The sequence below is a fragment of the Nanorana parkeri genome, unplaced genomic scaffold, assembly GCF_000935625.1.
Source record: "Nanorana parkeri isolate BGI_ZX_2015 unplaced genomic scaffold, ASM93562v1 scaffold1379, whole genome shotgun sequence".
NCBI classification, from domain to species: domain Eukaryota; kingdom Metazoa; phylum Chordata; class Amphibia; order Anura; family Dicroglossidae; genus Nanorana; species Nanorana parkeri.
This window is the reverse complement of record NW_017307647.1, coordinates 313,103-320,382: the sequence shown is the minus strand read 5'-3', so window position 1 is coordinate 320,382 and position 7,280 is coordinate 313,103. Positions and strand designations below refer to the sequence as shown.

The following is a 7,280-nucleotide window of genomic DNA, read 5'->3' as shown; positions in this document are numbered from 1 at the left end:
TGCTCCGTCCCTTCTGCAGGATTCCCCACCATCTCCAACAGAAGATACCATGGGAGGGTATCTACTTTTCTAAACCTGGGGGGGGTCCTGTGCTCCGTCCCTCACCACCGTCTGCAACAGAAGATACCATGGGAGGGTATCTACTTTTCTAAACCTGGGGGGGGTCCTGTGCTCCGTCCCTCACCACCGTCTGCAACAGAAGATACTATGGGGGGATATCTACTTTTCTGTACCTGGGGAAGTTCTGTGGTCTGTCCCTTCTGCAGGATTCACCACCTTCTCCAACAAAAGGCACCATGGGGGGATATCTACTTTTCTATACCTGGGGAGGAGGGGTCCTGTGCTCCGTCCCTCCTGCAGGATTCACCACCGTCTCCAACAAAAGGCACCATGGGGGGATATCTACTTTTCTGTACCTGGGGGAGTTCTGTGGTCTGTCCCTTCTGCAGGATTCACCACCTTCTCCAACAAAAGGCACCTTGGGGGGATATCTACTTTTCTGTACCTGGGGGAGTTCTGTGGTCTGTCCCTTCTGCAAGATTCACCACCTTCACCAACAAAAGGTACCATGGGGGCATATCTACTTTTCTATATCTAGGGTGGGTTCTGTGCTCCTTTCCTTCTGCAGGATTCACCACCTTCTCCAACAAAAGGTACCATGGGGGGATATCTACTTTTCTATATCTAGGGTGGGTTCTGTGCTCCTTTCCTTCTGCAGGATTCACCACCTTCTCCAACAAAAGATACTATGGGGAATATCTGCTTTCCTATACCTGGGGGGGTTCTGTGCTCCATCCATTCTGAAAGCTTCATTGCTATTCACTGTCCTCCAGAGGGTGCTTTGAGGGGTATCCACTTTTTTATACCTGGGGGGGTTCTGTGTTAAGTATGTTCCATACGATTCACCACGCTCCCAGAAAAAGCTACAGCAAAGGGGGAATCTGCTTCCTGATACCTGGGGGGATTCTGTACTCCGTCCAGTCCATAGGATTTACCGCCCCTTCCAGCAAAAGATACAGTAAGGAGAGATGTCTGCTTGCCTATACCTGGGAGGTGCTGTGCTCCCTCTGTTATGCAGGATTTGCCACCCCTCTCCGTAAAAAGATACCATGAGGTGGAATCTGCTTTCCTACACCTGGGGGAGAACTCTTTTCTGTCCATTTCACAGGATTCACACAACCCACCAAAAGAAGGTGCTGTGAGGGGTTCTGCAGCTCTGTTCTGCAGGATTCCCCACCCAAAAGATACCCCAATGATGGGGTATCTGATTCCCTATACCTAGTGGTGTTGGGTTTTCTGAGCTTTGTCCAGGACACACCTGGATATAAAGGTTTGTGATTAGTGCCAGGTGCCAAAGTGGAATCAGACATTCTATACCTGGTAGAGAGTCCTCATAGATGGAGACAAAGCCTGACATATAGACCTGATCCCCATTCCAGAGGAATCTGTTGTTGATAGATCTTGGGTTGGGAATAGCGTTGGGAGAAAAGATTGGGCCTAATCACTTTTGGCCCTCGCCAGATGAAGGCGCCATCTTTTCTTGGTATCTCCTCTGTCTTGTCTTTGCTTATGTTGGAGAGGCACTCAGGCAATTAGAACCCCATGAAATGACCTCAAGACAGACTGAGCAGGTATGTCCGACTGTCCTGGTTCATCTCTGGCTTTGCCACAGCTAGCCAGTCAAGATTTCCTCATCTCGGCTCACAAATCTTATCTTACAACCCAAACAAAAGGTTTTATTGCTGTATGTGTTCCTGCCATGTAGACTGACCTTCTTTTTGTACTAGTGGCATTGGGAATCATGTGACTATGTACAGCCTACCTTATAGGGCCTCTGTTGGTGGCCCTGCAGCACCTTTATGAGGTCATTGATGGCGAGGGGCAACACGCCTACCACCACCACTCAAATATGACAGCTCACATGACAGGTGGCCATGTTGGCGGAGAGCTGCCAATCAAAAATGGGGAGGAGGGAGCAAATGGAAGGACCCCCCCACTGCTGAATGGAAGAGTCCCAGTAGGGTAGTACTATCTATACTTTCCTATAAGCAGCCCTGCCTGCCAGGTATACAGACCAGTGCTGGTGGAGAGTGGAATTCCGGGGCTCGGGTGGATTCAGGTGGGATCTACCTACACCCCAAACTGGGAAATATTTTACAAAGGAAAATACCAGAATGAATGTCTTCCTTTATTCCAACCCTAACCCAACTGACCCAGGACATTTCCTCATGCTCTGATTGGTTACTTCCATAAACATGCCCTTCTTCCATATCAATATCAGTACATCGTTTGGGTATTGAAAATAATGCCCAGTGGGTCTATATCAGGAGCCAGGTAGCCAATGTTCCCTAAAAACAACTGGTGCCCAACTTTAGAGGTTTTCTCTAGTTGTTTGGCAATGGAGATGGTTCCTAAAAAAAAAAATCCTGCTGGCTCCTGGATTGGACAGAATTGCTGCTGAATTCCATATTAATGTATTCGTCTCTGGTTTAAAGGGCCAGCTATAAAGTGCCCCATTGGGAGGAAGGAGCAGATACAGTTATGAATGGAACTGGAGTTTCCTCTGCTGCTGCAAGGACACATTACCTACACCATAATATATGGCAAACAGTTTGTGGACACCTAACCATCACGCCTCTGCAATATGAACAAATGTATGTGAACCCCCCTCCAAATGATTCAGTTGAGGTGTCTCCAGTGAAGGGTGCTGTTAATTCTACAGAGTACAAAGACATTGTAGACAATTGTGTTTTTCTAGCCTTGTAGTAACCGTTTGGTGAAGACCCTTTTCTGTTCCAGCATGACTGTCCTACTGTATGTGTACAAAGCCAGCTCCATTAAGACATGGTTTGATGAGGAGGAACACGGATTGCCATCACAGAGCCCCGACCTAAACCCTACTGAACACCTTTGGGATGATTTGGAACCCAGATTTTGAGCCAGGTCTTCTCATCCAACACCAGAACCTGACCTCACAAATGTGCTTGTGAAAAGTCCTCCCAGCTGGGTGGAGACACAAAGGGGGTCTAACTCAATAATATTGGCCATGGTTTTGGAATGGGATATTCAGCAAGGTGTGATGGTTAGATGTCCACAAACCTTTGACCATACAGTGTATGTTATACTATTAAAGATGTTAGTTGAGAAGGGATCTTCTCAATCTATGAATAATGTATTAAAAGACGCTCATGTATCTCCAGAGACACCACAAAACTCCCATTGAAGTTGGGCTATCCCTGAATTGCAGTCATTAAATGCTGCAAGGCTTATTTTACTTACCTGTTCCCTGCCACCCTCTAAGCCCTCATTCGGAGTTCTCCTCGTCTTCTCTATGGTCCAGCTTATAGACTGCTTCTCCTTGTCCTCCCATATAATGCAGGGCTATGGGCCCTGCATTGTAGTTGATGATGTCAGAGGGCCTCCGACCACCAGACTGTAGGGGCTCAGCATCCTCACTTATGATGCAGGGCTATGGACCCTTCATTGTATTGCCAGAGCGTAGGGGGAAGAGGCTGTGGCTACTGGTCTTGTAGTCTAGAGGGAGCCTGCAGGAACTTTAAGGTGAAATTGAGATATCGTCTAGAAATATTAATTCTGCCTAAGTAGTAACCCAGAAAAGTCTACCTTTTGTCTGGATTTCCTCCTGAAAACTAGCAGTGCTCTTCCTGGTATGTACCTGTGCCTAGGCACTCCTGTACCTACAGCCTCATACTGTATATCTGCAGTGTGAGATCTAAGGGACTGCTACCTCTGTCATGTCACTACTGTGCCGATTACTGTTCTCCTTGCTGGAGGCTCTGACATAAGGAAGCCAAGCCTTGCCTCTACCAATATGGCCACCTCCAAACACATACACACAGTGCAGAACAAGGCATGGGGAAAAGATAAGCTGATCGGACACCACAGGCAATACTGGTGACTAGTCTTTTGCCCTTTGTCTGACATTTTTTGGGCACAGCTTCCAGAGTTCCCGGTTAGGGTTGCCACATATCCAGGATTCACCCGGACAGTCCAGGTCTTGAATGCTGTGTCCGGGTTTCATGGCAGCAGAAACCCGTACACAAGATGTCAGTCAGACAGGGGCAACAAAAATTAAGATAGGGGCTACTGGCCCCCCACCAAAAAAAGTCTCAACTGTGATATTTACATATGAATAAGCCACGACTCATTCTACCAAAAAAATGTCCACGCTATTCCCGGTGACAGGAACATTTCTGGGAATCATGGCAGGGAAATCTCACTGTTGGAGTATCCAAGACACAGAGAAGCCCAAGGGCTGACCCCTTCCACCAGGCAGACTTTTGGGAGTACTGACCCTCTTATAACCAGGTATGCAGATACTTGCCAGAATTCGCCACCAGATCCTGCTGATCTAAAGGAGCAGAGACAGAGGTACAGTCACCACTGTACTGCATGGGACACATCTCTGTAGGTAAGTTCTTGCAATGTAGCAAAACCTTATTAAGTTTGACCAACCAAATGTCACATTTCATTTCAGGAGAGGCGTTGGGCTCCGGACAGGAGCTGGAAGGGAGAGGCTGGGCGGTCCCCGGGTCCCAGGCTTCAGACGGTCCAGGTCTACACAGTACCAGATACCATCTACAGATGAGATATAGAGAACCTTCTCCGACAGCTTCACCACAACGAGGGAATATCATTCCTGGAACACTGCAAGGAGAGGACAGCAAAGGGAAGGTACCGCGCACTTCTAATAATTATCCAGATTCAGCTGTTAGGATGAGAGAAGGTTAAAAAGATCATTCCAAAAGTCATAGTTTAGATGGAGATGGAGTCCAAAGGGCCACATCAACCCCCAACTTCTTATACATTTTGGATGTTCCAACAGTGAGATCTCTCTGCCATGATTCCTGATCCTGTCCACCAGGGAGTTTTGGTGTTCCCGACCACCATTGTGTGTCTTAGCTCCTCCTATTGTACTTTAATATAAAACTAATTCCTGGGGGGATGGTGGGAACACCTCATAATGGGCACAGCGGGTGTACAGACCCGGGAACTCAGCTCAGGGATGGTGGGAACTCCTCATAATGGGCACAGCAGCTGTACAGACCCGGGAACTCAGCACAGGGATGGTGGGAGCTCCTCATAATGGGCACAGCAGGTGTACAGACCCAGGAACTCAGCTCAGGGATGGTGGGAGCTCCTCATAATGGGCACAGCAGCTGTACAGACCCGGGAACTCAGCACAGGGATGGTGGGAGCTCCTCATAATGGGCACAGCAGGTGTACAGACCCGGGAACTCAGCTCAGGGATGGTGGGAGCTCCTCATAATGGGCACAGCAGGTGTACAGATCTGGGAACTCAGTACAGGGATGGTGGGAGCTCCTTATAAGGGGCACAGGAGGTGTACAGATCTGGGAACCCCTCATAATGGGCACAGCAGGGGCTCAGAAGTCTCAGGAGTCTGCTAGGTATAGAAGATGCTGCTTTAACTTTCCAGCATCCACCAAACAATATAATTCCCATTTTTGGGTGGCAGAACCCCGGTGCCCCTCATACTCAGCAGGATCCATCGGCTGCATTTACGTAGATTCTTGGGAACCGAACGTATAAACGCGGCTTTTATGGAGCAGAAATCTATTTATCCGGTCACATTTACACTTCTCCAAATTTCAGAAGACCATAAATCACCATTCCGGGGTCAGGGATGGGTGATATGGAGCTGAGTCATCCTCCGTCTGCTTGTATCTCTTTGAAGCTCTGGTGACAAAGTTTCCATGCCGGAGTTCCAGTCTCAGCCCACTTCGGTATTAGCACTGAGTCTCACACCGAATGTTCATATACAATTTGGTCTTTCTCATTCAGCCTGGTCATAACATGGATGGAGAAATCTCTTGTGCTGGCTATTGTGTTCAAGCAGCCATGGGGCCACCGCTGCTTAAATACCAGAACGGAGACCATCAGCTGATTGGCTGCAGTAACTGTTCACCAGCAAATGTCTGACTTCTTACATTTTTCCGCAGAGGAAACGCCCTGTAGCATCGTTATTCTTGCAGTAAGAGAAGTGAGACACCTTAGCCTGTGGATCTGCGATGGGGCCTCCCGCAGAGAGATCCCCAGCGATCCAGAGAACGTGCAGGGATTGAGATAGTTTACAATGTAACTTCTTGTACAGCCTGTCCTTTTCCGTTTGCTGCCATTTAAGGCTAGAAGAGGCTGACAGGAAGTGGCCTTCCGTGGGGCTACAAGACAGGAAGTCTGCTGTGTGCAGGAAAATATCTCCCCCCATATCACACCTTTATTGTGAATATATTTTGTGCTGATAACATTAGGCAGACAGCTGATTGCTATCACTTTCTGCTGAGAAGGGGCCCCAGGGTCCCTGCACTGCTTTCCTGCACCACCTATCCGACCTCTCCCCACCCTGGCAATTACGTGAACCACTTTCATCACCGGTGGTTGATATACAAGGTACAGCGGGCCTTATATATAGGGTTGCCACCTTTTCTTCAAGTAAAACGCGAACACTGCGAGCGGCAATACTTATTTTTAAGAATAAAGAGGAGAAAGCGAGGAGAGGAAGCCGGGGGAGGGAGTAGGGAGACCGTCTATATAGGACTACAGATCCCAGCCATACCTTATACAGCAATACAAAATAATATGAAGCTACATACTCTGTGTTGTTTCAGGATGGCACCCTGATGGCTCCATGGTCTCAGGCGGCCTGTGCAGGTTCACACCAGGGCTGTGCAGGCTCTCAGATGGACTCTCTGAGCTCTCGGGTGGACTCTGCGGGATCTCAGGGGGGCTATGTGCACACTCAGGTGGGCTATGCGGCCTCTCAGATGGCTGTGTGGGGTCTCAGGTGGGATATGTGGGGTCTCAGATGGCTGTGTGGGGTCTCAGGTGGGCTATGTGGGCTCTCAGATGGCTGTGTGGGGTCTCAGGTAGGCTATGTGGGCTCTCAAGTGGGCTTTGTGGGCTCTCAGATGGCTGTGTGGAGTCTCAGGTGGGATATGTGGGCTCTCAGACATCTGTGTGGGGTCTCAGGTGGGATATGTGGGGTTTCAGGTGGGCTATGTGGGCTCTCAGATGGCTGTGTGGGGTCTCAGGTGGGCTATGTGGGCTCTCAGATGGCTGTGTGGGGTCTCAGGTGGGATATGTGGGCTCTAAGGTGGGCTGTGTGGGGTCTCAGATGAGCTGTGTGGGGTCTCAGGTGGGCTATGTGGGCGCTCAGGTGGGCTGTGTGGGGTCTCAGGTGGGATATGTGGGGTTTCAGGTGGGCTATGTGGGCTCTCAGGTGGCTGTGGGGGCTCTTCTG

At 49.2% G+C, this 7,280-nt stretch overlaps 1 protein-coding gene across 1 annotated transcript in view; it reads left to right on the top strand.

The window, feature by feature from the left end:
• Positions 1–555: 555 nt before the first annotated feature.
• HSPA12B (heat shock protein family A (Hsp70) member 12B) overlaps positions 556–7,280 on the top strand; it is a 48,548-nt gene continuing 41,823 nt past the window's right edge. Inside the window, exon 1 of the mRNA XM_018569679.1 lies at positions 556–563. The gene's annotated coding sequence lies outside the window, so the exon portion shown is untranslated. The remainder of the gene's footprint in view (positions 564–7,280) is intronic.